We start from the raw sequence: 9,924 nt of genomic DNA, 5'->3' as shown, positions 1-9,924 counted from the left end.
TCCTTCTCAGGAAATATAAGAGCAGTTAAAAAGTACTGATAAAAGCTTTGATCTAATTAATGAAAATTTTCTCATGGTTTCATTCAAGGACCTGTTTGCTGCAGGGGAGTAAAGAGAACCTCTCCCACAAGAAGCAGGTTAAATAGCAGTGTCATCATAGATTTGAGACAATAGGCTGCACTCATGAACCTTATGCCACAATAAATTCGGTAGTAAGGTCTCACAACACTCATTGCCGCATACTATTAGTCTGCAAACACTAATACTGTTTGTGATGATTGAGGATTGTTGTTATAGAATTGTTATATCCTTGAAATGCAGAATGAATAGAAACAGAGCAAATGGACTATTTGGCAAGCACCATCTTTGGCATGCCTTCTATTTGTTGAATATCTCATTTGTAAAGTGTTTCAACCTTTGCCCAATTTCATTCATGAATGCAAATTGAGGAATATCCTCCTTTATCTCAGTCAGGTGTACTTGAGCAGGTTGCTGGAACACCACAATGCAGAGGTGTAGCTGGGCCAAACTGCGCCTGGTGCACAGTGTGTTTTTTTCTACACACCCCCATGGCCCCCTGTAGGCCTCCCGTGGCCCCCCCACAGCTCCCCTGCCCCCCCACACTTACTTTAGTTCCTTTTCTTTTTTTAGTACTTTTTCAGGCTGAAAAAAGCGGCCTCTTCACAAACTGCTTGAGGAACTATACTTCCCAAGAGACCTTGTGAGCCACAAGGTCTCCTGGGAACTGTAGTTCCTCAGGCCATTTTTTAGCCTGAACTGTGAAGAGGCCGCTTTTTTCAGCCTGAAAAAGTACTAGAAAAAGAAAAGGAACTAAGGTAAGTGTGGGAAGGGGGGGGCGGGGGCACAATGAAAATGGGGAGGGGCCAGGGGTGATTTTCTGCTCCCAGGCATGCGCCGAGTGCACAATGCACCCCCACCCCCTTGCCGCTCCACAACTGCCCCAATGTCCCTGGGTTCATCTGAGCTTTTAGTGTTTTTTCAGTTTTAGACCTGCAGGGGGCACAAGTTTTGAGCTAACAACATCAAAATTTTAGGGTATTTTTAGGAGACTCTCCTGATGATACCAGCCAGGTTTGGTGAAGTTTGGTTCAGGGGGTCCAAAGTTATGGACTCTCAAAGGTGTAGCCCCATCTCCTATTAGCTCCCATTGGAAACAATGGGGGATGGGGGCACCATTAAGCCAGTCACTGTCTCTCAGGTTAACCAACCTTAAAGGGTTGTTGTGATGACAAAATCATGTTTGCTGCCCTGAGCTCCTTGAGAGAGGACAATATAAAAATGTATTGGATAGACATTACCACATTAGAGATTCTGCCAAACCAAAAAGTTATCCTATTTGCTTCAGAGAAACAAGATAAAAACTCAAGCTACCTCTTTTTCCTGTTTCTCTGTACTTTGACACCAAAGTACTAATAGGCTCTCTTTGTCCTTCCAGTGCCACTCCTCCTGTTTGGTACACATAAAAATAATATATGTCAAGACTTTTAAAGGAGGTCTGCATTGAAAGGAATTGTGCTGCTTTCTGAGAATTATCTTCCATGTGGTGAAAATGAAGAGCCAAGTTTTGGCAAATCCTCTCACAGGGCCATCAAAGAAACAAGTGAGGAACTCTGCTGATAGTTTACCTCATCTTAGAGGCACAGACTGTTATATGTACAGCTGAAAAGACTGGGCTTGGATCTGGTAAACCTACTTCAAAAATCTCTTAAAGTGAATGCCATATCTAAAAATAGCATGTTGGTCCAGTTGTCTAAATGCATTTCTTGGTGTCAATTTTTTTGACAGGTTTGTCTCAAGAGGTAAATGATTTTATCTAAGGCCATTCAGTGACAAAACTGTTAACTCAGCTCTATTGTTTCTGGCATGAAAGGGATTCTTTCAGTGTCTTATCTGTAATCAGTAGAAGCTGCATTCCAAATAATATTTTTTGAAAGACAAAATATTCTTTCTGCTCATTTCATTCTGCTCTTTCTCCTCCTGTCCAGTTTCTCACGGTCACTCTTGTAACACTGTCAAATGCATGATTTAACTAACAGGATAGTGAATGTGAGAAGACTTTAAATATCTAAGTGGAAGAAAGTTAAAACAGCATTTTAATGTACAACTTTAATACAGTATGAACACTTGGCAGTTGATCATGCAGATACATCACCTCTTCCAGACTGAGTGCTAATCTTAATTCAGAAAGGTGAACTGGTTGCTCTCTTGATAAATACATTGCCCTTTGGTGACTTTGAGGTTTTCAAAAACCAAATGAGAATGATCCTTTAAGTGGGATTGTGCTGTATGTTTCATTATTTACAGACATTTCCCCAGGATATTCAGCAAATAATCTGTTAGAATTGTTAGTCTTAATAGCTGATACAGCCAAGTGAGAAGGACATGGTATATCTACCACAAGCATGTCCTTTTTCCTCCCCGCCCCCTTTCTCTATGTGCTATATTAGGAAACATTCCTATGACTTAGGGGGGAAGGCTATTAGATTTTAACATCTCAGAAGAGGGTCCCCAGTGGAGACATCTCTGGTATTTAAAATTGAGAAGTCCTATGACACCATTCTTGTTTGTTTACAGTGGATTCATATTAACGTTCTAACTATTTTATGGGAATTTTGCTTACATTATTATGTTATTTCATGTGACTGTTTTTCTTCCCCTGAGCCCAGTTCACTTGGGTAATGTGGGATCCAAACAACAATCCAAACAACAATTAAATTTACATAATTTAGAATCAGAATGATTTTGGTTTTTCCAGCAGTCCTGGATCAGATTGATTGGCCATGATTTACCAGCAGGAGATTGGTCACTGACATCAAGAAAAGTAGATACATCTTCTGTCTAAAAGAACATAGTATAAGCAGATTTATAGATGACATTTGAAACTAAATGGAATTTGTAAAGAATTAAATATATGGTTGATAATTTTTGCATTTATGATGGACTTGTTCTTTGATTGCAAATATTTGGGAACTAGCAGTAAATTGAATAAAGAATTACAATGGGCTCTAGAAAAGTCTTGGTGGGTTAAAGTTGCCCACTGAAGCATCTTCATGCACAAGATTGAGGAAACATTTATAGTAAAAATAAGCTACAACTTCCAGCAGTTCTGTCACGCCGTGCATGCGCCCCTTGCCCCTTTTCACAGCTGTGCATGCTGCCCTCATTCCTTTCCTTTCAGCAGCTGGGAATGGCCATGGGGGTATCTTCACTCAACCCCCAACTGGGCCACAGATAGAACCCAGGCAAGCCTGTGTCCCAGAGACAACAGATGGAGAACAGCAACCTTCCCTGAGCCTTTGCCTTTGTTTTGTGCTGGGGAGGGGGAGTTAAGAGGAAAGGATGCTCGGATGGCAGTGCCTCAGATGCTCCCCACAGCCACTTGTGCCACTGTAGCACTGGAGAGCAGGGCCAGGAGACAGCCACCCCTCTCCTTTCCTTGCACCTGGAGGAGGACCTTGGCCCAGATATAGTACCTTCTACTATCAAGCCATGGGAATGAAGGTTAGGAGGAAGGGTCATGCACATATAAGAGGGAGACTGTGTAACCACCATATTCAGTTCATTGTTCCACATCACTCTTTCTCTTTCTGTTGAAGCCCCACCTCCAAGGCTTGTCTGCATTGTGATTAGACAAGCCTTCTCTGTGTTATGATTGGCTGGGAGTGAGTTGTTGTAACCCTGGCTCAGCTTGCTCTATTATACATAGCTCTAAAAGCAATTTATAATATCACCTATTAGATTAATAAAATGTAACAAATGTATCATTAATTCATTTAAATAATTTTAGCATAACTTTCTTCAATACCAGTGTCCTGGAAGATGGATAGAAACAAATAATTATGAATTTCCTGGTTGTCATAAAAAAATTATACGTAGACACCAGAGAGATTTTGTGGGGAAAATATGGAATATTGAGGAAACTGAGAGCCAAAAGTAAATTAGATGTGCCAGAGTAGAGACCTCAAAATTCCTCAGAATTCATAAAATATGGTCAAAATTGGAAACTACTGAAGACTACCTATGGCCTAAGCAGTCAACGTGTTTGATGTTCTGTAAAATATAATGCATTGTCGGACAATACATTTATGCTGTATGTATGATACCAATGTAGTATTCAGAATGACATTTCTGCTCCTAGTTTTCATAAAACAGCTTATGACAAATTATCTCTTAAGATTCTCTATTCTAATTGATAAACACTGCGTAACCAGAAAGTGCACCGAACCCATCCTGGTGTCTTTTGTGAGTGTTAAACCTAGCTAGAACTAGAAAATGGCTGCTCTGACTTATGCATTGCGAATTCTAACTGGAAAAAGTATGTTCTAAAAACAATTCTCACTGGGAAGCAAAGAAAAGCTTCTTTGCCTTGCTGATGAATTAATGGCCAATATCAATGTGTTATTCTCAGCTAAAATGCACTTAGCCTGAGTGAATCATAAGAAAAATTTAAGTGGGTAATTTATCAGATTTTATGATTCATGAACACCCTCCCAGATTAAACTTCCCACTAACTGGAAGAGAACAAAAGGATGCCCCACATATATTTTTGTTTCCTTTATATATATGTATATAATCAACAATAGTTTTAAATAATAGAATAGATTATGTTGGCCTCTGTGCATTGTTAATGATCAATTACATTTTTACATTATCTTTATCTATTGTCTATGAATTCCTTGAGAGCCAAGGAAGTTCATAGCCAGACATGTATGTTAGATGACAGGGAGTCAGACTTGAATGAATTCAGAGGCTTGATGAGTCTTTCCATGGCAAGAATGCTGGAACATAAGAACATAAGAACTAGCCTGCTAGATCAGACCAGAGTCCATCTAGTCCAGCTCTCTGCTACTCGCAGTGGCCCACCAGGTGCCTTTGGGAGCTCACATGCAGGATGTGAAAGCAATGGCCTTCTGCTGCTGCTGCTGCTGCTGCTCCTGAGGAAGGGGGAGAGCAAGTGAGGGATGACCTCTACTAAAACAAGAGCTCTTGCAAGCATAAACTATCCGTTTTCCAGTGAGATGGAAAGGTGAAAGAGAATTCACTACAGTGGGGGAAATGTAACTCCAACCAAGGGTGCCCACTAGTCATATAAAGAAAAATGGGTTCGAAGTCTTTATTCTAAAAATACTATAGTGTTTATGGGTTGGCTAAAACAAGTGCCTGACACCCAAACGAATCCATAGCAGTTGCAAAGGTTCAAAGCACAGTTTAAATTATCCTGACATCATAGTGGCGTAGGGACCACTACATTTACATATAACCAATAACCATTAATCAAGATAGGAATTTCCAACCATGTACAGCCTCCTTTCAGTTTAGAAAAGAGACAGTCAAGGGAGGACATGTTAGAGGTTTATAAAATTATGCACAGGATGGAGACAGTTGACAAAGAGAACTGTTTCTGCCTCTCTCAAAATGTTAGAACTTGACAGTATCCAATGAAGCTGATGGACAGTAGATTCAGAATGGACCAAAAAAAATACTTCTTTACACAGTGAGTGACTAAAATGCAAAATTAGTTGCCGGAGGATGTGTTGATTGCCATAGGCATAGACAGCTGTAGAAGGATTCATGGAGGAGAGATCTATCAGTGACTAGTAGACATGGTGACTAAGGGGAACCTCCATGTTTGGAGGCAGTCAACTCGCCTCTCTTCCTCCTCTCCTTGCATCAGGCTCATCTCACTTCCTCCCCCCTCATCAGGTTTGCCTATCTTCCTCCCCATCCTCTGCATGTCAAGGATGCCTCCCACACACATATTTGCCTCTCTCCCAGCCCTGACCCATTACTGTGTGGGAGGAAGCACCTGCAGCCACTGAAGGTAGCAGTTAAAACAACATGCCCAGAGAACAGCCACAGTGGCCAGGAATGCTCCTTGCCATGGTGTTCTGAGACTTGCCAGGGGGCCATGCTACCAGACTGGCCTACTGCCAGACTAAGCCCAACAACCTGCACAATGTACGTGTTTCTGGCACTCAGCCTATGTCAGAGTTGGCCTTGGCAACATATGCTCTCTTGCTTGTTGCCTCCCTGCAAAATCCAATCCAATATCTCTCAGTTAACCAAACTCAGGATTGTTGTAAAGATCAAAAGTGGCAGAACCATGTATGGCATCTCCTGCTTGTTGGCAAATGGGTGGAATAAAATATAACACAGAAGCTGCTTTTAGGATTCAGACCCCATTAGTCAGGTATGAAGTATTACTTAAGGAATTTTGTAAAGTGAAGATTTTTTTAAAAATTACCAGGTGATGCCAAATTTGGGATGATCAACAGGATGCATATTTAGACATTCACTGTGACATACGTAACATTTGAGATATCCTTTCAACATAACGTCAAAATGCTTTTGATGTGGCAAATGCTCATTAGCTTCTTCAGCCCAAATATCTTCCTGCCGCAATCAAGGGTACAAGTAAAGAAGCCATGATGTGGTTGTTCTTTCCCTGCTATGAAACTCAGGCACTGCAAAGCCTCCAGTATACAACAAATATAATCAATGTTCTCATAGCAACACAAGCAGCAGCTATTGACCTTGGGTACCATTCATCTCAGCATGTGTTTGTAAGAGAGGGATATTCAAGGAAATAAAGGTGTATTTTATACTTTGATCCATATTGTCCTGCAGGACTCTGTGTTCCATCTTTTTCCCCCTGTCCCCTTAACAATCTGATCCATTTGTGTTTTTTTACTTTCATATTAATACCCCAGCTTCTCTTTCACCACATACCAGATGCTGTGGAATAAAGACAACAAGATTTTTGCCTTCGTGCTCTAGTCGGGGAGACATCTTGACATAAACATTTAACTGGTCTTTGTTGGAAGCAGAATACCAGACTGCTACACAGACCCTTCATCTGATCAAGCAATACTCTTCTAATGATTTTATCTCTGATATATCTTATTTCTCTGACTACACAAAATTATTTAATTTCCTGAAATCTGAATTCCTATAAGACTATAATTTATTCCAGGACACAGTAATCATTTTCCATAACTACACTGTGCTATCAATAATCTAATTCATGAAAATCCTCATAGCTAAAGAAAAGTTCCTGCCTTTACCATGTAGTTTAATATTTGATCTGGCAAACAACAAAGAACCCCCCCCACCACCACCACCACCCACTGCCACAGTAGAGCCCTTCGCTGAGAGTCAGGGCCACAGTGTAACTGCTGCATACCCGAGGTGGAAACCGACTCCACTCCTGGGAGTGCCCTTGCTGCAGCCCCGCTGCACCAACAGAGCTAATAGCAGTGCTGGAGCACTGACGTGGTGCTGGGCATTGCATCTGGCCACTGCGGGTCTTATCAACAGCTGCCCCCTGGAATTTCTGCCCCTCTGTCTGGGTAAGTACTTTGATGAGGGTAAAATTGCTGGTGCATGCATGCACCACTTCCATGTCACAAAGCAGTTTACATCATTCTTCTCTCCTTTTATCATTACAAAAGCCATGAGAGATAGGTTAGGCTAAGTGTGTGTGACTGGCCCAATATCACTTCATGAGCTTCCATGACAGATTCAAACCTGGGTCTCCCAGACCTTAGTCTGAAACTCTAAGAACACCACACTGGCTTTCATGGGGTGGCTGCTGTTAAATAGTAGCAAGCAGCCAGTCCTGAGTAAATCATGATATCAAGTCTCTCCTAAGGTTGCTGCCAGGACTGGCACTGATGAGTACTCCCTCAAAGTCCGAAACAGCTTTGACAGGGGCCTTGTTCCTTCCCCTGTGTTTTGCTGACACAAGCCAAGACTTGCAGACTAGCAGTACTGTTGTGGATGCCTGGCAATGGCCCCTGAGAACATTCCTTTTTTGAAGATATAGCTGCTATTTTTTTATGATATTGAGGAATTAAGCCCCCACCGTACTTTTAAAAATTATTTCAGATTTTTTTCTATAAAACCAAGGGTATGTCTTATCTGTTCATGGCTCCAGTCTCTACAAGCACCCTCAGATTCATGTGGAGAATTAGATACATTAAGTTTGAGATGAAGTGTGTATACATTCAGTTTGAGATGAATTAGCCCAAACTAAAATAGAAAGGTCAGGAGAAAATAAAATGCATTTGGCATTGTGTGTTTCTTTTTCTCATATTATGTTAATCATACACAGGCTCAAACCTTCCCATTACCTTTATGACATGTAAACTTTATTTGATTTTTAGAAAAGTCTTCAAGCATTGTCTCATGTTTGTCCCCATGAAAACTTTAATTTAAAAACTATTGTGTATTTATTTTTAAACCACAACGCAGTCTGAGGCCCTTTCCGCACCGGTGGAATAGAGTGCCCCAGGGATGGCAAAAACGCCGTCCCGGGGAAGGCGTTTGCACAGGAGGCGCTGCTGCTTTGCAGCAGTGCCATCCTCGCTGCCCCAGAGCGGTGTGAAGCCGCTGCTTTAAACCTCGCTCATCGAGCAAGGTTTTTGAAAAGCACCATCTTCCCCCTGGCATGGTGCAAACTGCACCGGTGGGAAGACGCTGCTTTTCCCCTCCCCTCCCGTCTTCTTCCAACATCATTTTGGAGGGCTAGAGGGGCACGGCCATGCTGCCCTCCAACCCCTGGAGGTCAGAGGGTAGTATGGGTGTGTCCCTCCAGCCCTCCAGGGAGATGCTTAAGAAGAGGTGAGTGGAGGGGACTGAAGGAGAGGTGGCTATGTACAGAGTCGCCTCACTGGCTGGGGACTGCTCACACGCTACGGTGCCTGAGCCTCCACCGGCAGTCCCTGAGCCTCCACCGGCATAATTTATGCCAGTGGAGGTTTGTTTCAGTGGCTGTGCGGAAACAGCGTGAAACAGAGTAATACATCAGTATACTTCTTTGACGAACTAACCTGTGGAAGTCACTACCGCAAGCTAATGCCAGTATTTTCAGCATGCTTATCTGGCACCAGCTGATGTAAAACAAACATTTTGCAACATATTGATGAACCATAATCTCTCTGCCTCCTTGGCAATAGATGAAGGGGTGGATTGCAGTTTTGCAAAAAGGTTTATCTGATCTTTCAGAGAAAATGCCATGCTTAATTTTGTTGATAACATTGGGAATAAGAGGAATGACAAATTACATATATTTCAAACAAGCTTATTGGGAAAATATAGTGTTTTTTCTACCATAAAATAATGCCCAGTGTTTTCTCTCTACCTTCTGCTTGTTGCCTATTTTTGCTTAAGCAATATGAGATACTATTGCATGCTTTCAAAATATGAATAAGGACATTCAGTATATTAGCTGACTGCCTAATAGCCAAATAGGATTCTATTCAGAAGTCCATTTCTTTCCATATATACCTGATTGACAATGAGAGAACATAAAAGTAATGCTTTTCAAATGCCAAGGGGGGAAAAGTCATTCTTTGCGCAACAATTTTGTGCTTGCAACTATTGCTGCTGCGGTTTTTTAAAAAAATGAAATGGTGTTGTGTATAAAGCTGCCAGTTTGGGGCTTTACCAAATTGCTACAGTGGGAATGAATTTTTCATGAAAGTCCTAGAGTTCTATGGATGATTCAGCCTACATAGTTGGGCAGATATTCAATATTTAAAATGAAAGCAGAGTCCAGGGATATCAGCCATGATTCTTACTCACTGTGTGTGTGTGTGTGTGTTTGTGTGTGTGTTATTGTTGTTTAAAAATTAGAAAAAGGGAAAATTACAAACAAACTGCTAAGAAAAAATGAATTTAAAAAATTGAGGAACAAAACTGAGTCCAAATGCATTGTTCTTTTATTCCTGAGGAGAAATCGGAGTTATCAATTTAACTAATAAGGTTGCTCATGCTGCCTCAGGGAAGCCAAACCAAGCATGCTGTTTCCAGTTGCTTCTTCCAACTATTTCTTGTCTAAATGGTATTCGTGAAGCTTCCAGGAAATTGTGAAGCATTTTTCACTACTAGGGAGAACAAAAA

This window comes from Sphaerodactylus townsendi, linkage group LG02, assembly GCF_021028975.2.
Source record: "Sphaerodactylus townsendi isolate TG3544 linkage group LG02, MPM_Stown_v2.3, whole genome shotgun sequence".
In the NCBI taxonomy this organism is placed as follows: Eukaryota; Metazoa; Chordata; class Lepidosauria; order Squamata; family Sphaerodactylidae; genus Sphaerodactylus; species Sphaerodactylus townsendi.
Note: the sequence above shows the minus strand (reverse complement) of the source record.